General features: G+C 35.8%; 1 long non-coding RNA gene across 1 annotated transcript in view; it reads left to right on the forward strand.

Annotated features, from left to right (window-relative positions):
- The first annotated feature begins 286 nt into the window (after positions 1-286).
- LOC145689434 (uncharacterized) overlaps positions 287-22,142 on the forward strand; it is a 101,383-nt gene continuing 79,527 nt past the window's right edge. Inside the window, exon 1 of the long non-coding RNA XR_014132103.1 lies at positions 287-1,180. This is a non-coding gene — a long non-coding RNA (uncharacterized LOC145689434). The remainder of the gene's footprint in view (positions 1,181-22,142) is intronic.

Here is a 22,142-nt window from a genome sequence, read left to right on the forward strand (position 1 = left end):
CCCAATTGATTAGTAAATCATTTATTAGTATATTCTTTAGTGCATATATTGAAACATCATTTTTCTTTTAAAATGAAGAATCTGTATTTCTGTTTTCCTTCAAACGCGTATTTTTTTTTATTTGCTTTCCAACGGTATCCACCCTTTCAGCGGTAAATGAGACACCTGAGTAACGGAAGTCTTTAAAAGTCTTTATTCACCACGACCACCCACAGCCAGGAGACACACTCAAGTTCTATTGTAAAGCTAGACAGTTTGTCTAGAAAGAGAATCTTCACAATAGCTATCGTAGAAAAGAGGTATATTCGCAAGCACATGATAAAACCGAAGGAACCACACCGGCACGATATTGCAAGCTAGAAGTCCATTAGCACATTTTAACATTTTAGGAAGAAAGAAAAGGCAACGTACAAACAACAACCTATTTTGGCAAATTTTAAAATTTTAAAACTGGAATTGGGAGAACATACGTTACTTTTTTTAATAGAAAGACGGTTGCAAGATACTAAAAGAAAGGGCAGTTAAGTTTGAGAAGTGACACCGACAACACGTATACAGAGCTCACACACACACACACACACTTTATTAATTATTTTTATCGGTTGAGCAACTATAGACAATGAAGTGCTAAACACATATTAGTGCCGCAACGAGTTCACTCATAAAATCACTGATAAAATTTAATCAAATTCTGAATGTTCTTACAACTATAATCTATTTTGCATTTATATCGACTTATAAGGGAGTGCAACGAAAATTTAATTTGTGACTGTGACCAATTGTGATAATCGTGATTAACATATATACGGATACATTATTTGTTAATCAGTTTACGGATACATAATTTGTTAATCAGTGTATCAGTTGGATTCACCAATATTGGACTTCTATAAGCACTTTGACCGAGACAACTTAGGAAGAGACGCCGAGACGCCTAGATATGAGGAGGAATTTGGATGCTTCAGTCCGATGATGACGTCCTAAACATCCAGAGAGAGCCAAAGGCCTAAGGAGGAGAGTGTCAGAGATCGGCGGGTGACCATACACATCTCGGGAGTCGAACGGGATGCTGCAGTCACATGAACACAGGAACTTGAGTGTTGTAAGTGGTCATTTCGTGGTGAATAAAAGTGGTAGAGACTATCGAAAACTAAGCTTCAACATGGGAATCCACTGGAAGGTAGGACAAAATCTTTATATTAAATTTTCAATTTGGAATTTGTTGCCACATTACCGTGGGCGAGCGCATCCTCTTACCTTGGCCAAATTCACTAATGTATCGAAACGAGAATTGAATCGTGGTAATCCGGCCTTGACGGACTGAACAGTTATCTTTTATTATTATTATTTTTTAAAGAAACTATAACTGAAATCGATATTTTAAAATTTATTTGTGATTAACTTTTGTCATTTTAACCATTTATATTCACACAGCTAATTAGTGTTAGATTCTGAAAATTATCTCCTTATATTCTAAATGTTAGCGTTGTTTGCTCATTTAAAGATATTATATGTAGAAAATTTTGTGACAGTATAAAAAGTTAGGTTATTACATGATGAGATTAATGTGTCAGAAAAGCATTACTATTCAAGTATTAATTGGATGAATGATCTTTATGTTTTCATGTATTTCTATCAAAAGATTTTATTTTATTTACCAAGTACATACCCAGAAAGCTCGCAATTGTCGGTTAGAAGACGAATGTAATCTGTTTGCTAGATATAGGTATTTTTATTTGTATTGACAGGGTGTACCTAAATTGAAAGGCATAGAGTATAATTCTTGCCCTAAGCATGTAAATAGAGAAAAGTATCATTAGGACAAAATTAACTCGTATATAAGCAACTAAACATAAAAAAGATATCTGTCTGCGCAAACGCCGCACAGACAGATCTTCATAATTATGAAGTAAAATATTGCGCAAAATAAAATAAACAAATATAAGGTACCGACATTTAGAAAGAAATATTGGCCAAGTTAAGTATAAACTCAGATATCTATATATGTGTTCTAGTAATCATTGTGTACATATCATTTGACTATCTAGTATATGTGTCCAAGTATATATAATTGTTTGTTTTTATATTACAAGGTATTTTCTTATTATTGGATATTATTATCTAAGATCTATACATATGTGTTGAGAATTTTCAATTTAAAGTAGACAGTTAAAGTCAAATCAGTGCACTGCTCAAATCAAAGCTTTCACTATCTTTTCATCTTTAATTAATCTAAATAATAGTCATCTTGCTAGCATTCAAAATCATCTAATTTTCCCACCTTCGTCAATGATCTATTTCTCAAGCATACTTTTTTTTTTATTACTTTCTCCTTCTGCGGTTGATGAATAAAATATTGTCTTCTGGACTAAATAAATCACGCAAAGGGTTATATCAGAAAGATGAAACAATGATGCCATGTACATTTAATTTTTTTTTGGGAATATCTAGAATATTCATCTTTAAAAAGTGGAAAATAGAAAATATTGTTTGCAATTTATATAATAAGCAGTTATAAAAGAAAGGTAAACTTCTCACTAAATTCAAACTTTTGTAATTTGAAAGTATTGCCTAAGATCTATTTTTAAACAACATAGAGAAAATAAGAATCCTTCAGATTCTTCAGTCAACGTATTCCATATTTCATCTTTATTTTATTTTAGTGACATTTGTCTCAATTCATTTCAACTTAAAATGATCATGTCATTTCATTTTTTTTATTGTTGTTCAATTTAAATTTTATTGCAAGTTTGGATAATTAAAAATTTATCACTGTTACTTCAATTTTGTTAAAGTGTCATTTCAAAAACAATTCAGATTTCCCAACCTATTCTAGGCCAATTAGAGAATTTTCGTATATTATTTCGAAACAATTGGGAACCTAGCTGAGCTGACCCTCACAGATACAGTTATTAGTATATATAGTAAATTTTTCCATTCTACATTTGCATAAATTCTTTTAGTCTGATGATTAAATTAATTTATGCAACAATTTTATTGCTTAGCGAAATGACGGCCAGTACAGCTGTTTCCCAATAAAACTACAATAGTGATTTTATTTCAGCTATGCAGCACGTGACTATCTTTTGAAATATGTTCTAATTAACTACGCACCTATTTTCCTAGCACTCTGGAGTACCGTATGGGGAAAATAGGATTATAAAAATTCGAGCCTCGTGCGGTGTAAATCAGGCTTTCATGAATCAACGCACGTACCTTCAGCTTTCTGCTTATTAGGCATGTTATAACTTGCCAGGGCGGCGAGTAAATATGCAAAAACAATTTGCATATTCATAAATAGTATTTGGCGAACCCGAACACAATTTTAACGTAATTATTCAAATAAAATTTCACAACCAAGACTGGAAATCAAATTTATCTTGTCACAAATTTGATTCCCCCAGCATTACAAATTCCGCCCCCGAACTAGGACTCGAACACCGTTACACTTTGTAGGATAATTTGAGAATTGTCAAAATGAAATTACGTCATTAGTTTGATTATTCCCGCCTATGGACCAAATATAAACGTAAGCAATACGATGTACCACGTGATTGACCTTGATGAGGTTTCAAAAATCGTGGGAGTTATCAAATAACACACTTCTAGACAACAGTTGGTTCTGCTAAGGTAAACAATTGACAGAGATTATTGACCTCATTGAGCATATATTGATATGATTAGTTCTAAGACTTAGGTATATCGAAAGAGGTACGTAGGACCATTCTTTTAAATTTGGGAATTGTGATAAACAAAATTTTAGTATGAGGCGCGAAGTTTGAATGTTCTATACCTGATTAATATGAAGCACTACTTTGAACTTTAGTCACAGTTCACAGTCTAAGATCATTGGTGGTGGTTGATTTTACCTTGAGTTTTCAGAATTCTGATAGCCTAAAGACTCATACTCTAAAGGCAATACATGCTACAACACATTGAAATTTAGTCACAAGGTGATGTAATCTGATCACTGTCAAAGTTATTGTTGATGCAATTTGATTGAATGATCACTATCTTTCATGCAATCTGATTGGTTGATCACTATCTTTCGTGCAATCTGATTGGTTGATGATTTTCAAATCTTTGCTGCATTCAGTTTTAAGTTTTGTTTAACATTTATTGATTAGTTTAACCCCTTCGGGATCCTATGGTACAATTTGTACCATATGCACTTTTCATGGTACATTGCGTTATTTCTCTTCTATTTGAGCTTTTCCGTCCGGTTTTTTTTTTCAAGTCCAGAGGCCTTGCAGAAGACATCACGTATGGTTTCAGACCGTCCTGCGTCCAGACATAGGAGGTGATGACGTCATAAGTCAAAAATTTCTTTTCTCATTTTCTAAGCGTATGTTCAATATTTTTTGGCGGGCTTATTTTTCTACGTAGAAGATTGAAATTTTGCACAAACATTCAGTCCACGGAGTAGTATTTACCAGATTTTTTGTTCCGATGTCAGTGCTAAAACAGGGGGGGAACCAGAGGGGAAAGGGGTAAAAATAGGGATTTTTTACCCCCAAAATCCCGTTTTTCGTCATTTTCCCGCCTTACATACATGATAGGACCACATGAGTCATACCGTCTGAAAGGCAGTTCCATTCTGAAGAGAACGACGGTCGAATTATTATCCTGGGGTAATTAGGGATGTCTCAGGGAATTTTAAAAAAATATACTTCTATATAGGGAAATATGGGGCATTGACGGTATATATATTTTTTGGCGGCCTTATTTTTGAACGAAGAAGATTGAAATTTTGCACAAACATTCAGTCCACCGAGTAGTATTTACCAGATTTTTTGTTCCGATGTCAGTGCTAATACAGGGGGGAACCAGAGGGGCAAAGGGGTAAAAATAGGGATTTTTACCCCAAAAATCCCGTTTTTCGTCATTTTCCCGCCTTGCATACATGATAGGACCATGTGAGTCATACCGTCTGAAAGGCAGTTCCATTCTAAAGAGAACGACGGTCGAATTATTATTCTAGGGTAATTAGGGCCGTCTCAGTGAATTTTTATCCAAATATACTTCTGTATAGGGTAAAAGTGGGGCATGGTAGGGAAATTTTTTCTGGCGGGCCTATTTTTTCACGTAGAAGATTGAAATTTTGCACAAACGTTCAGTCCACCGAGTAGTATTTACCAAAAGTTTTTTTTTCCGATTTCTGCGTAAAAACAGGGGGGTCCAGAGGGGCAAAAGTTGAAAAAAGGGAAAATTTGCCCCAAAAATCCCTTTTTTCAGGAGTTTCCCGCCTTAGATACATGATGGAGACATGTGAATGGTACCGCCTGAAAGACAATTCTATTCTGAAGAGAATGATTGGGGGATTATAGTCCTAGGGTAATTAGGGATGTCTCAGGAATTTTTTTCCCTGAGATCATAGTGTTTTATGGTAGTTTGGGGCATTGTGGGAATTTTTGATAAAAATTCTCCCGCCCTTACTATTCAAGATAGAAATTTGAAATTTGGCACACACATTCAGTATACCAAGTACTATTTCTCAGATTTTTTTAGATGGCTACGATCACACAGGGGGGTCCAGGGGGGGCCAAAGTTCGAGAAAAACATTTTCCCTCCGAAATTTTCACTTTGACATTTTTTCCCGCTTCTGGTATATGGTATGAGCATGCAAGTGGTACCATTCGAAAGCCAGCTCTATTCTGAAGAGAATGAGGTATGAACCATGATCCTAGGATAAATAGTGACGATACAGTAGCTGCTTGACTGAAAGTCTAAAAAATAGCCCAAAAAGCCAGGATCCGGAAAGGGTTAAAAATCTTGGTTTGAACACTTTCGTTCAATATTTTGCACTCACTGATAAATATGATCAAAGCCGTTTATTTGTTAATCGAATAGTTAAAAAGCGGATAAAGTTTGACAGTTAACCGTGAACGTGAAATTATTTTAGTTGAAATATTTGGTTTGAAAATTTTTTCGTTTCAAATTTTTCTACATTTTTGTTTCAAAATTTTCTTTGAAAATTTTTTGTTTGTAAATTTTTTTCGTTTTTTTGAAATTTTTCTCGTTTCAAAATTTTTTCAAAATTTTGTTTCAAATTTTTTCGTTTGAAATTTGTGAAATATTTTTTTTAATTTTTTCGTTTCCAAATTTTTAATTTAAAATTTTTTGTATTTTTTTTCAAAATTTTTTGAAAATTTTTTCTTAGAAAAATTTTTTCGTTTAAAAATTTTGTTTGAAAAGTTTTTGGGTTGAAAATTTTTGTAATTTTTTTTGTTTGAAACTTTTTGTTTGAAATTTTTGATTGGAAAATTTTGGTTTGGCATTTTTTTAAGTTTGTGCACTCATTGGTAAAGAACTGGAACTGTTTAGAACAAAAACATGTGGGAACAATGTTTTTTCATGATGCAATAGTACACGTCAGAAGATGGTAATGGAACGTCATCAGTTTTGCATCATCGTTCGAGATAGTATTCTTCATAACGTCATCATGGCTACTTGTCTGCAGTTTCTAAACTCACGTGATGCGATTAAATCATTTACCGATTTACAACAGAATATACCTTATAGAATCTTAGCTAGCCAAATGATCCCTGCAAAGCTGGGATTAAGAATCGTAGTGAAGCTTGAAAATGATAAGGATATTATATTACCAGCAAGATATTTACCAATGGAAGCTTCAAAACAAGAAGAACTATTACGTGACTCGTTAGACGGAGTCATCAATTTGAATTTAGTACACAGCCGGATCTGTGAATTTGGTTTCGTCAGCAATTGTGATGAAATCACGAATTCAAACGTCAGCACATTCCTTGCCAATGACGTCGGCAATAACTATGAAATCAGCAAATTCTGTGTCAGCCCATGAAATCATTCGAGCAAGTGCGTTTCAGGAAGAAAGATGTGTAATTCTAAGGATAAAGAATTCCTCTTCGCAAGCTATTACCCAATAAATATATTTAAAACAAAACATGTCATGGTTGGTATCTGCGCTACAACGTTTGAACCTGTGATTCGATTGGGCAAAGAAGAACAATTTGGTGTACAACAGAACTTTGAAGAATAGCAAATATTATGTACACGTATAGACCAAATGAATGATTATTTTCATGATCTAAATGTGACCATAGTCAAATCATTAGGCTCAAATCATGAAGTGGTGCTAAGTACAGACCTCGAGAAGAAGATGGTGCTGTTACGTAAAAAGAGTACATTACATGAAGCCCTCACCATGGTGTATCTATCGCAAACAGAATGGACCAAATTCATCAATGTATTCCAATGTGTAAAACATGCAGTGGAAGTGTGCAACAAAACAAGTATATTCCTAAAAAGGTACTATTTGCATCAACAATAACTTTGCCAGTGTCAGGTTACATCACCTTGTGACTAAATTTCAGTGTTATACCATGAAATGCCTTTAGACTATGAGTCTTTAGACTATCAGATTTCTGAAAACTCAAGGTAAAATCAACCACCACCAATGATCTTAGACTATGAACTGTGACTAAAGTTCAAAGTAGTGCTTCATATTAATCAGGTATAGAACATTCAAACTTCGCGCCTCATACTAAAATTTTGTTTATCACAATTCCCAAATTTAAAAGAATGGTCCTACGTACCTCTTTCGATATACCTAAGTCTTAGAACTAATCATATCAATATATGCTCAATGAGGTCAATAATCTCTGTCAATTGTTTACCTTAGCAGAAGCAACTGTTGTCTAGAAGTGTGTTATTTGATAACTCCCACGATTTTTGAAACCTCATCAAGGTCAATCACGTGGTACATCGTATTGCTTACGTTTATATTTGGTCCATAGGCGGGAATAATCAAAACTAATGACGTAATTTCATTTTGACAATTCTCAAATTATCCTACAAAGTTTCAATGTACCAATGTCCTGGACTCCTAATCCCATCATAGATCAATAACTGATCACGTGATCGTACTAATATTTGACAATGATTTACCCAAAGAATGGGATACCACCCATTTTTAAGAACAACTACCAATTATTGATATGTCAATAAGAAATGTGCCGCTCCTAAAATTTAAGATTAGTACACAAATATACTTATGTCTTATGAAAAAGTAATAAATCCTGTACTCATTCAATGATAAAGCCGTATCAAAGAAGATAAAATAGGTTAATTACCTTCGAAATTTGAATATTTGGCCACAAGAGGGACACCAACATTTTTCAAAGGGTCCTAGAAAACGTTTACCGAATTTTGTTATTTGATAATTCCCAAATTTAAGGAATGGTTCTATGTAACCCAACAAAATTTAAAAGGAAACATTAAAAAATTAAGGTAATAATCCTCTGTACATACCCATATAACGTGCTAAATCCTTATCAAAGGGAATAAATTGAGTTAATAATCGAACACGTGGTCATACTAATTTCTGGTAATTTTTAACCATGAAAGGGAACGAGATTTATAATGGTATATATTAAGAACCTATATTATTATAAAAATTGGGCAATTTCCTAACTTTAAGGGTAAGCCAATGTACCTCTATCAAATTTTAAGATGTTCTCATGCCGTATAAAAGAAAATAAACCCCTGAACACATTTATATGTTCATATAAGGTAATAAAACCGCATCAAAGGGAGTCAATAACCTCCTTAATTTGAATTTTTAACATTTTTTATCCATTCCAAATTTATACTAATACATATTAAGGTCCTATAGTACTATATTAAATGTTTACATTTGGCAATTTCCAAAATTTAAGGTGGGGCCAATGTACTCCTTTAAATTTTTCAACGGATGCACCAATGTATCTATATCTTAAGAAATAGAATAGACCCTATACATGCCCACATAATCATATAAGGTAATAAGACCTCATCAAATGAAATAAAATGGGTCAATAACCTCCGAAATTTGATTTTTGGTAATTCTTTACCCATGAAAGGGAACGTGACGGATCACCCAAATTTATAGTGATACATATTGGTGTCCTATACTATAATACCAAATACTTATATTAAACAATTTCCAAAATTTAAGGGTATGCCAAGGTACCCCTCCCAAAAATATAAAAGTATGCACTAATATATCTATGTTTTATGATGGGAAATGAACCCGTGTATACGTCCATATAACCATATAAGACAATAGAACCTCATCAAAGGGGATAAAATGGGCCTAAATCCAAACACGTGGTTGTACTAAAACTTGGCAATTTTGTACCCATGATAGGGAATGAGGTGGACCATCCAAGTTTATCATGATACATATTGAGGTCCTGCACTATAATACCAAATGTTTAAATTGGATAATTTCCAGACTTGAAGGGGTGTGCCAAGGTACCCCTCCCAAAAAATTAATTTGGTGCATCAATGCACCTGTTTTATGATAGGGAATGGACACCTATACATGACCATATAACCATATAAGGTAATAGGACCTCATCAAAGGGGATAAAATGGGCCAAAAACCAAACACATGGTTATACTAAAATTTGGCAATTTTATACCCCTAAAAGTGAACGAGGTGGACCACCCAAATTTATAGTGATCTATATTAGGGCTCTATACTATGATACCACATGTTTAAATTGGACAATTTCCAAGATTGAAGGGGTGGGCCAAGGTACCCCTCCCAAAAATTTAATGGTGTGCATCAATATACCCATATATTATGAAAGGGAATGGACCCCTGTATACGCCCATATAACTATATAGGGTAATAACACCTTATCAAAGGGGTTAAATTAGGTCCAAAAACCCCGAAATTTAACATTTTGGCAATTTTTTACCCATGAAAGGGAACGAGATAGACCCCCATACTGATAGAGGTACATACCCTCGTCCTAGGCTACCATACCAAATTTTTAGATTTGGCAATTTCCAAAATTTAAGGGGGGTGGTACTAGGTACCCCTGCCAAAATTTAAGGGGTGGGCCAAGGTACCCCTGCCAAAATCTAGAGGGGGTGGCCCTAAGTAACCCAAAGTCATTGACTCCGGGCCAAGATCATTGATCTTTGACCTATGACGTCACAAATAATTTTGCCGACTCAGCTGCATATAGAGGGGGGAGTACTACTTCCGCCCCTGAATCCCAAAGCCTTTCCTAAGGACACAATGTCATCCATAACTCATTTAGAGGAGTTTTCGGGAACGCAATCAGGCCACAGTTTTCTCCAAGTGGAAGTTAGGGTTGTCTTGGTGATTTCCATCCCAGGCTTTATCGATTATCTTGAGGCAGTTCATGATATGGAGATGATTAACTCTCAGAGGGTAAGGATTTGTTCCTTCTGTCACTTCAAGCATCGCTGAAATAGTGCTTTAGTGTAAATCATCTTTAAGTTCAAAATGACAATCCATTGGCTGGAGTAGTGGAGTGATGTTGGGAGGATGGGAGATGACTTTAATGAACTTAAATTTCTCTAGTAAGTCGTCTTCAAGGATGAGCAGAGGCGTCATCCATAGCCAGTAAACTTTTGAGTAGTAGAGCCTTTCTATTTGATTTGTGCCCCTTCTGGCGCTGCAGTCGATGTGTGCTTTCCAGTAGGGATGGCCGGATTCGGTTCCTTTGGATCCGGATCTCGGATCTGGATCCGGATCTCAAATCTCGGATCTGGATTCGGATCTCGGATCTCGGATCTGGGTTCGAATTTCGGATCTGCATCGGAAATCCGGATCTCAGATCTTGATTCTTATCCAAACTCACATCCCACCCAAATTGTGATAAACTTGAATATCAAAAATTCACCGAAAGTAATTTCACGAAGTCCTGACAGTGAAGAAGAAAACAGAAAATTAAGACGAATATTGACAAGTCTATTTGTCTCCTTCATTCTACACTAAAGATCAAATGCTTGCCTTACTAAAAAATAATCTGATTTGACCCGGATGAGAATTCGATTGTCGAATCTAGGTCCACCCGGTTGCAGGACCGAGATGAAATACACACATATTTATATTTGAAACCGGAATACAAAACTCGTATATTTAAAATTCCTCAATACACCTATTTCTTTGACAGTTAAGAAAACAAACAGTTAAGACTTTTTTTTTTTTTTTTACGTATATTTATCTTGCTCAGTCTGCTCTAAATATCAAATGTATACCTTACAATTAGATTTAATAATTATGTAGTAAATCACAATATGAGCACCGAGAATAAACTATGAATTTTGGTGCCCCTTATCTAGATTTGAAATTTCGGATTCATACATAGAATCAGGCTGAAAGATAAATATTTGAGATCTGGACACCGAAACAAGTGCTAGTACCAAGATCGTAGCCGTTTTACCTAGGTAATGCGAGCGGAAGGCGAGCACTAATTCCGCATGTACCGGTACTTTGGGGAACACGAGAAACTAAAAACAGATAAATATTCCTTTTCAGAGGCAAGTTGTGCTTTAACATGACTTTTCATGAGTGTTGTGTTCAAATATGAAAACTGTAATGGCGACTTGTTTGAAATAAATGCCTTTTCTTTTCTGGCAATAAAGTTAGGTACTTTCACATTGAATAAAAATTAGCAAAGCACATTTCACTGATTAGAGTGATGGTTCTTATGGAAGCTTTCACACTGAACCGAAGATTTCCTCATGTGGGTATCGGATTGCCACAACTCACCTTGCTGAAAGACGTGGTTTATCAGGAGGTCGGCCAAGATTCTTTTGGACTTAGCCTGTAGACTGCTTCTGGTCTCAATTATTCCCATATAACAAGACTAACCATATATAAAGTTGGTTCGAAATGATTTAAAATATCACTAATTGACCTTAAGGGGATAATCGCGATTTAAATATTCGTAAATCAGAAGAGATGTAAAAGTTAAGCGTTAAAATTAATCCGATAATTCCTAATGCAACCTAATGATAGCAATAAAACTCTTTGTGTGACATTTTCAAAGCTAAAATTAACAGTTTTGTTCCTGAAGAGCGTTTATGGCAACATAGAATATTATAAATCCAATTATCATAAGTAGTACCTCTAACAGCCCCGCATTTCACATCACCATCGCCCTTCATCCTGACAAGTGGGCAATTCACTTACCCACAATGACTTTTCAGGCATTCCAGTGACATCAATATCTCAGTTTGGGTTTGGGATCATGCTTCGGTGAACCTTGACTATCACCATCAGCAGCTATTAGAGAATCAGAACTTATTTCTGCATTAGACAATGTGGGTAACTATAGCTTTTCGTCTACAGAAGACAGAGAGCGTGCCTTCGGTGCCCGTGGTCATGGGTTCAATTCCCGGAGAGGCACTCAACAATTTCGATGTTGACCCAGCATCGTGAGGACAATTGGGGAGTTATCTTAAGTAAGAGGTAGCGGACTCCAGTCTAGAAAGCCGGCATTAGGGACTTCGGATGTCGATGGGTTGACTACACATCCCCACTTTCAACGTAAGCTCGCTGGTAGGGACCAAAGGACTGTCGTGCCAAGAATTTAGTTTGTTTTAATTATCATAAATGGCTTCTTTATTATTAAATTTTATCCAATATTTTCTTTTCAACTAGTTTGGAAAACTCAGAGCTAGCTACTTGTTTTCTTTTTAATTCATGTTCATAGTTAGCACAACTAATCACTAAGGATAAACAATCTTTTCAATAAAATTCGCCACGCGTCTTTCGTGGTGTCTTCCCGTTGTGCCTACTTCCCGTTATGCCTACAGGCCCTCCAGCACTTTGTAGAAAATATTTTTAATGATCTTATCTGTAGGCAGAACGGTAATTCCCGTTGTGCCTACTTCCCGTTCTGCCTACTCTTTCGAGACGGGGAATTCTGTGCAGGGAGGGATCTTTTCTAGGGATTTTTTCTTTAGTAATTCTAATAGATTCTGTAAGAAGAATAACTATTCCTTTAAATTTCATCATATATTTTAAATGTTATCTTACTTGCTCTTCTCAGAAAAAATGACTAGGTACAGTTTTGTTATTAGCAGCGTTATTCACGTCTACTTTAGTAGAGATGTGTTTTTTTAATACTTACAGAGAAATGGAAAATTAATTGATTCAGTTACAAGAAAATAAACTTATTTCGGTCTAATATCAAGTCATTTCACAACAAAATTTTATTCAGTTTTCCAGTAGTTCATCTCCAACATTCTAAGGCTCGCAGTACGTAATAGGTGCTACAGTTCACATCCTCAAAATATATTTGGCCATATATTAAACAAACAATGCAAGAAGATGCATAATTCGGTCTCTTTTCTTTTTCTAAAAAAAGCCTTTGTCTTCTACATCACAGATCTTTTTCCGGCATCACCTCTATATATGATCAGGTGCTTTGTCCTCTATACATGATTCTGTATTACACGCAATATGTCGTACTTATATTGTAAAAAAAGAAAAAAATGGGACCGCAATGGCTCAGGGGTAGAGCGTTCACCTCTGGTGCATGGGGTCCATGGTTCGATCCCAGCTCGAGCCAGGTGAGCTTTGTGGTGGACAAACACCGTGTGCGTTGGTTTTCTCGGTGTTCTACCGTTTTCTCCTACTTTCCACTATTTCATTCATTTCTCATCATCACCGTCTCCTTTAGCCTAGCCAGCATTACCGTAGGACGTAAAACTTAAAAATTTCATTTCATTTCATTTCATTTAGGCACAACGGGAATGAACCTCTTTCGTAGCTCTAAGTTTAGTTATTTTTGTTTTCTTTCTTTTTTTTTTTTCAAGTTGAAGGGCGGTTAATCATTTTCCCCTCGCTTTCCCTATTCTTTTTTCCAGTTTTACCTGTTTCTTTGCACGGACATTGCGCCTATACGCACGTGCTTAGTGTGTTCATTTACAAAAACGGGCCATTTTCCTGCCACTATAGAAAGTAAGAGTGCACTGTATCAGAGAAATATTAATTGACGTATGTAAGTGAATATATCTATGACGAAGTCATAATTACTGTTTTTGCATCGTACATAGTTTTCTCATCCTTATTAATCTCTTCACCCCCGCTTCCTGAATTCCAGTTCTAGTATTCTTTCTTAATGGGGGACTGATGTCTCATGTAGGCTTATTAACTATAACATCAGCAATAAAGAAAGTACGGTTTAATTTGCACTAATTTTAAAACATTACGTTAATTAAATAATAATAATAATACGGAGCGAGCTCAGGCTACTTGTTAGGATTCTTGCTTCGCAATTGGATAATACCGGGTTCGAATTCGGAGACCAGCCATCCTGACTGAGGATTTTCCAGTGTTGTTCCTCAGTTATACTGGGCAAATGCTAGGTTAGTACCTTGATCTAAGGCTCTGGAGACCTTCCTTTCATTCCTTTTCCAATGTTTTCATCTGTTGATTACTACAGTGTAAAATGGCCTCTGTGGATGTATCTGGTAGCTTATAGTAAATAAACAATAACGATGTAATATATCTTCACGAAACGTGTGGGTTAATTTAAAAACAGCCTTACAGTCCCAATAGATAGCTAAAGTTTTAATATCAATTTCCTAACTTTTATATACTATTTTCATATTGTTTCAGCTTTCAATTTTCTCATGTATGTTCCCACCGAGAATTGAACCTGAGATCACATGAACAAATGCGAATATGTTAAATATTTTTGAACACTTTAATATACAAAACACAAAACGCTTCAATGATACGATGCATGGATATGTTTTGGTTACGTCCTGCAATGTATGATTAAAGAAGCCAGGAGGGGGAAGAAAAATAACAGAAATCTCTTTTATATTTACTCCTTCAACAAACTCCCGACCCCAGAAGGGCAAGCCATGTAGTGTTCTCAACGGGTCGGGTCGGGTCGGGTTGAAGACCGACCCGACCCGACCCGTGACCCGAATTGACTGACCCGACCCGATCCGTTTGAGAGCACTATGGTCACGACACTGGGTGAACGCCAAAATGCACTTCCATTGGAAATTAAACCCGGACCACGTGTACCGAAGTCTTACACGTTAACCACTAGCTAGATCAAGCGGTGGATTTGTATATGCATCTTAATGAATATTTGGCACTTTTGAGGTTTGGTTATTTCTCTTTATAACTGATACCAATGTCCGACGTGGGAGAAGTTTATTTTTTTCCTTGCTTTAGTTCTATGTGACGAAATTTTTATTCAAGGTCAGTGTTCTCACCTGCTTGGACGGCAGGGGGTCTTCTCGGAATGCAATAGCAAGAGTCTCTTGGCGGAGACAAAAGGAAATCGTTTAACTACAATGATAAGGGTTGAGGAAACAGAAGAACACCTGTGATTTTTTCCAAGCCTTCAACTTTCATTCCAAAATAGGTTCTTATGATTCCGGGACCCGTGCCACTTTGATTTTTCTTTCTTGGTAATTAAAACGTATTTTACAGTATATATAGTTGCACGTAAGAAGATACATAATATGAATTTTGTAATTTAAAATTTAAAAATACAGTATGATATTTAATTACAAAGTACTAATTTTATTTCATCACTTTCAGCCCAACAAATGAAATTCAAACAATTCGCTCCCTGGGTCTTGGTCATCAATACTGCGTCTTATTCTTTTTCTTGCAGTCAAGTCTTGGTCCTGCATTTCGTAGTTTTGGTGGTCTTTCATGCTATACAAGAGCCAAGAATGCTCGCCTCATCGATACAAATGAAGACCAAGTGTGATTTTGATTATGGTCTTTCATACTATACGGAAAGCAAGAAAATATGCTCATCGCTACTTGGTGATCACCAAAACAAGGCCAAGAGCAAGATTACTATGCAATTCGTCTTGCATATCCAATATTTCTTGTATCGATGTCCTTGGGCTTGGTGAAATAAAATGAAATATTCAGTTTAAGGTCCCTCGATTCTGCACCGAGGCTAAGGGATACGGTGACCATGAGAAATAAATGAAATGGTGGAATGAAGAAAGTGGGAGGAAACAGAACCCCGAGAAAACCCACTACACGGCGTTTCTCCACCATAAAGCCGACTTAGCACAAGCTGGGATCGAACCATGGACACCATGCACCAGAGATGAACTCTCTACCACTGAGCCACCGCAGCCCTGCTTGGGCCTGGTCGTCCATATCCAATCTTTCTTTTAGCCTTGCTTAACACGTTAGCTGCTATGTGGGTCCAATCGGACCTACTGGAGTGATCTAAGAAAATGTTCTTGTAGGTCCGATCGGACCCACAATTTCTAATTCGTCGAATTGACGTTAGAGTACTTGTATTGTTAAATCCTGTCTCTACTGTTATTGAACTGTAGTGTTTTTATTACACATGTAGGTTTTGGTCTTTGATATTGATTATTAACGCCACTAGGGACGCTAAATACCAAGTAACAAGCATTTGTTGCTTTTGCAGACCCGATCGGACCTATGTTTTGCTTTTTCAGTGACATGTTAAAAAGTTTAACAATGGATTCATTATTTATTCTAATTTATTTTCACAAGATGTCAGTGTCCCTGTCATTTGCTGAATTTTCAGAAAAGTCTAGATCACTACACTGCTATTACTAATGAGATCGAGTTCTGCGCACATTTCTTCGTTTTTCATTGCACAAAGATATTACTTATTAGCACTAAAAGCAAGATGAATATATCCACACTTCTCACTTCTGCACATGTAGTAATAAACAAATAACTTTCTAACAGAGTTGCCAGTTCAACTGTAATTTATCCCCTTGCCCATAAACAAAATATACACACGTAGGTCCGATCGGACCCCCAACTTTTATGCACGCGGATTCACTACCATGCCTTAGATTATGTTTCAATATTAATATTATGTTTTAAAAATATGAACAAAACAAGAATAATGTAAGTAAGTACGCTTGGTACTCTACCAGTGAACAACAAAATTCACCCTTGGCAGCAACGTGTTAAACAACTTCTAGTTTTGTTCTAAATCCAGACTCCATATTGGCGTAGATATTAATATTACAGTCGATTGGTAAAATCAATCTTCCACATTTACAAATTAAAGTACACACAAGTACAAAAATAAGCATTTACCATAAAAACACTAGCTGCAAGTGTTCAAAATAGATTTATGGCTTCTATAAAATCAATTGAAAATTGCTATTTTTAATTAGGCAGCTAGTGAAAAACAGCAGCTTTCGACTCCAGCCGAGTTTAAGCTCAACCTAAACTCAGTTGACCAAAGTGAGCTGACCCGATTGACCCGACCCGAATAACCCAACCCGAGCTGACCCGACTGACCCGACCCGATAACCCGACCCAACAACCCGACCCGAAAACCCGACCCGAGTAGCCTGACCCGACTGACCCGACCCGACAACCCGACCCGAGTTGACCTGACCCGACCCGACACGTAACCCAACCCGTTTGAGAGCACTAGCGATAAGTTAGGTAACAAAGTCATACAACAAACACAACCATATCGCTCTCCTGAAATTCTCGTGTGTATGTTTAAAAATCTACTGTCGTTCCACGCCAACCAGTCTATATTTTTTGTTGTATATACTTTCGAAGTGAAAGATATTCATTATTACATTTGTTGGTGGTTGGACTCGTGAATCAGAAACTACTATTAATAAAGAGTTTGTTTTGTCTACTATCCCTGCGATTAGAAGGGCCTTATCTAAAAGATATTTCATTTGTATATGAGAAAAGAAGAAAGCTTATTTTCTAAGAATAAAATAAATATTTTCAATGTGAAGCTAACATTAAGTTTCGAAGAGGAGCTAAACAGAAGAATTTGTTACCATTTACACCAGTTTTCAGACAGTTCACTATACTCTGAAATGGGAAGAAATCAAACTGGGAAACATTTTACTAAAGAGACTTCGACAGAAAGTGCAACATGTAAATATTGCAAGGTTAAAATAAAATAAAGAACAAAGGTAACACAAACGTGTTATGAAAACATTTAAAAGCACAGCAACCTACTGTATCAGTGAACCTAAAAAAAGTTTTAACGAATTTTAGATATTCAATTTTATCATCACAATTTCAGATGCAGGTTTGGATACGAATCAAGATCTGAGATTGGAATTTCGGATCCAGATCCGAGATCCGGATCCAGGTCCGAGATCCGAATTTCGGATCCAGATCCGAGATCCGGACCCAGATCGGAAATCCGAATTTCGGACCAAGATCCGAGATCCGGATCCGATGTTCGGATCCGAGATCCGGATTTGGGATTCGGATCTGAGATTCGGATCCGAGATCCGGATCTAGGTCCGGATCCGGCAAGATCCGGATCCGGATCTCACTGGATTCGGGAAATCCGGATCCGAAAATTTTTGGTCACCCCTACTTTCCAGTGCCTCCATCAAAAGAGAAGGGAGAGGTTGTTGCGGCCGAGATATTTCAATTGTTAGATGGGGAAGCGTTTCCAAAATGAATTATTTCACGGACTTCGCTGTCCTCTATCTTGTTAGCCATTCTAAGTAGCCTACGATCTTCACTCGTCAAGACCAAACGATTGAATGACAAATTGGCAACACAGCTGAGGTCATTCACTTCTTTTCCGTTAGCAAAGGGAGTATTTCCTCCGTCAGAGGATAGCGGAGGTGGGGCCGAAGTATAGTTCGCATACTTTCCGAGAGCATAGATGAGATAGATAGGCTCTAGTTTATTTTCCGCAAGCTATTTCTTCACCGTAGAATCGAAGAGCTCCATTAACTTGGAACGCCACCATCCTAAAATTAATTGTTTTATATCTCATCGTTTTGCACCCATTTTGCACCGTTTTGCACCTTGCTTTAAAAATTTTGTATCCACACCATTACTGAGAAATTCAAAATTCAAAATGGTGTTCCAAGTTAATGGTATTTCAGCCACTAACTCATTTCCAAGATTAAACAATACCATCATCATCTAGTAGTTTTGCACCGTTTTGCACCCTCTTTCAAAAATTTTGTACCATCACCCTAACCGAGAAAATAATATTTCAAAATTCAAAATTCAAAATTCGAAATTTGCCACAAAAGCAAAATTTAAGTTTCAACCTACCATAAGATAGAGTACGTTTTGCACCTTCCGAAAATATCAATATTTCATTTTGTACCCCCACAGTTACCGAGAAATTTAAAATTCAAAATGCCGAATTACCATTAACTTGGAACGCCACTATTTTGTACTGAAGAATTAAGAACACCAGCGTCTTCTACGAGTTTTGCACCCTCACAAAATGTCAATATTTCATTTTGTACCCTCACCGTTAATGAGAAATTCTGAATTCAAAATGCCGAATTACCATTAACTTGGAACACCACTATTTTGTACTGAAGAATTAAGAACACCAGCGTCTTCTACGAGTTTTGCACCCTCAGAAAATGTCAATATTTCATTTTGTACCCTCACGGTTAATGAGAAATTCTGAATTCAAAATGCCGAATTACCATTAACTTGGAACACCACTGTTTTGTACTGAAGAATTAAGAACACCAGCGTCTTCTATGAGTTTTGCACCCTCAGAAAATGTCGATATTTCATTTTGTACCCTCACCGTTAATGAGAAATTCCGAATGCAAAATGCCGAATTACCATTAACTTGGAACGCCACTATTTTGTACTGAAGAATTAAGAACACCAGCGTCTTCTACGAGTTTTGCACCCTCAGAAAATGTCAATATTCCATTTTGTACCCTCACCGTTAATGAGAAATTCTGAATTCAAAATGCCGAATTACCATTAACTTGGAACACCACTGTTTTGTACTGAAGAATTAAGAACACCAGCGTCTTCTATGAGTTTTGCACCCTCAGAAAATGTCGATATTTAATTTGTACCCTCACCGTTAATGAGAAATTCCGAATTCGAAATGCCGAATTTCCATTAACTTGGAACGCCACTATATTGTATTGAAGAATTAAGAACACCAGCATCTTCTACGAGTTTTGCACCCTCAGAAAATGTCAATATTTCATTTTGTACCCTCACCGTTTGAAAGAAAACGTTGTCCGTTGCCATAGAAACCGCCGTTTCCAGGGCAACAGATCCTGTCACGGTTAGCCAATATTTGAAAGAAAACAAAAATTAACGAAGATAAAAGAGCTAATGTAGAGGTTGGAGAGGAGTCGCTAAAATTAATTTTCTTTAACGAGGACGATTACGAAAGATCACTTACTGATTGAAATCCAGATTATTTTCCAATAGAGTAACTTCCAATAAACCTTTTGTTATTGTTAATTATTCCATATCGGACTCCCGAAGAAAACTCATCGAAACAACTTATTGACCGTGCCAATAGCGACTACTCTCAATCATGACTCCGTTTTCTTTCAATTAGAAATAGGAAAGAAAGAGAAGAAAGTAGAAGGGTAAAAGAAGGAGGTAGGTAAAGAAGAAAGAAAAGAAATAGGGTATTTTAATGAGAAACAGATTACTGGATAATTCCGGAAATATAGTAAAAGGTCGGGAAAGTCGTTGAAAGATGAATCATTCTAAATGTTATTAACAACTAATCAATTTTGGAATGCTTCGGAATAGACACATGTTCCCTCATACCACCCAGACCTAGCTCCAGGCACCACGATCATGGGGTTGCCCAGACCTAGACCTGGAAATGAGAAAAGTGAAATTTAATTCTTTGTAATGTTATTCCGATCGGTGACTGATAACTATCCAGCATCTGAACTCTGTCCTCTAGGATCGACCACACATATGAATTAGCCAAGAGGAAAAAAAAAAACAAGCTTATTAACTCAATATAAATTTAGGTATCGTATCAATAAAAGGTTCGACTTCCTGGAAGAAAGATGTCGTATTTAGGCTTATCCTGCTATTTTTGCTTCACTCCTCGAGCCGATTTAAACCGTTAGTGACGGTCCTTCATGACCTAGGTTATTTACCTTAACACATATATTAAAACATGACACATATATTACAGATGTTAATATGACAAATGATATCACTAGAATTGCTTATATTAAATCTATCATGCATTCACTCGCTCACTCACTCAGGACAGTGTATATATGGTTAAAGGAAACCAACTAACTACAAGGATACAAATAGTTTATTACATTCATAGTGAAAAAAGAAAGACAAACATATAATTATGAAGAAAATATTAAAAGCACAAGTTCTTGGTTATATATTAATAGAGTACATAGTATTATATTTTAGTAATTTTTTATATATTCAATCATATTGACAAATGAAAAAGAAAGAAAAAAAATTAATTACATGTATCATATCTTAGGCATGCTAAAGCAAAATGATGATTTGCGACATACGCAAAAAAAAAACACTTATTTCACTTAAAAAAAAATTGGACAAAGAGGAAAGAAAAAAAACTTTTTGGTGTATTAGAACTTATATGAGTCTCTACCTCACGTCGAGATATTAAAATATTAATAATTTCGAGCGTCCAAATCACAACTCACGCACTAGTCGTAGTGTCCAAAACGTTTCGCTCCATTTAACTTAATTTGTGTTTATACATATATATATATATATATATATATATATATATATATATATATATATATATATATATATATATATATATATATATATATATATATAGTGGTTTACGAAAAAAAAACATTCATCGACTATATTTGGTTTATAACTCTTAACAGATTGTATCTGCAATCGCACACTGCTACGTTTATATCCATCTAGGGATTTCGAGAAAATCACTTTCACTAGAGGAAGTTTCTCCTCTTAGACGGTCTATTTCCAAACTTATTAATCGAATAATTTCAAGTTATTTATCCAACACTGGGACACTTCACGAGACCTTTCATTAGGATCACTTTCGTATATGTTTATATATGGTTCGGATTTAAAAAAAAAAAAAAAGATCTTCCACAGGTGTACGGAGTATGATGGTTCAAATTGAGGATAAAAAAAAACTGGTCAAGTCACAGGATACATATGAAGGTGAGACGGATTCAAGGTACACTTTCCACAATGGTTTTAGGTTAATTGTTCAGGGATAATATTTGTTATGATGTGGGTTACGTTTAGACCTGCCGATATTTTTTCAATGCATGCCATTATATAAGTACAGAGGTTATCACTTACATTGATTCAGAAGAAAAGGAAAATTACTTAAGTGCACGGCGGTATTCTTAACAAAATCTACATTCTTAAATTCGTCGGAAGACTTCTGGTAAACTATAGCAACCAATACACGTCTAGGGGGACAGACACGAGCGCTCTTACATATATTCATAATACATTTAATATCATACTTTTACTTTAACATCATATTCACATACTAATTACACATACATTTCGAAGTATTTATTTCTCTCTCTATATATATATATTTATAATAAATGCGCACACATTTAAATTAATCATC

This window comes from Thermobia domestica, chromosome 1 (genome assembly GCF_964235325.1).
Source record: "Thermobia domestica chromosome 1, izTheDome1.hap1.1, whole genome shotgun sequence".
Lineage (NCBI taxonomy): Eukaryota > Metazoa > Arthropoda > Insecta > Zygentoma > Lepismatidae > Thermobia > Thermobia domestica.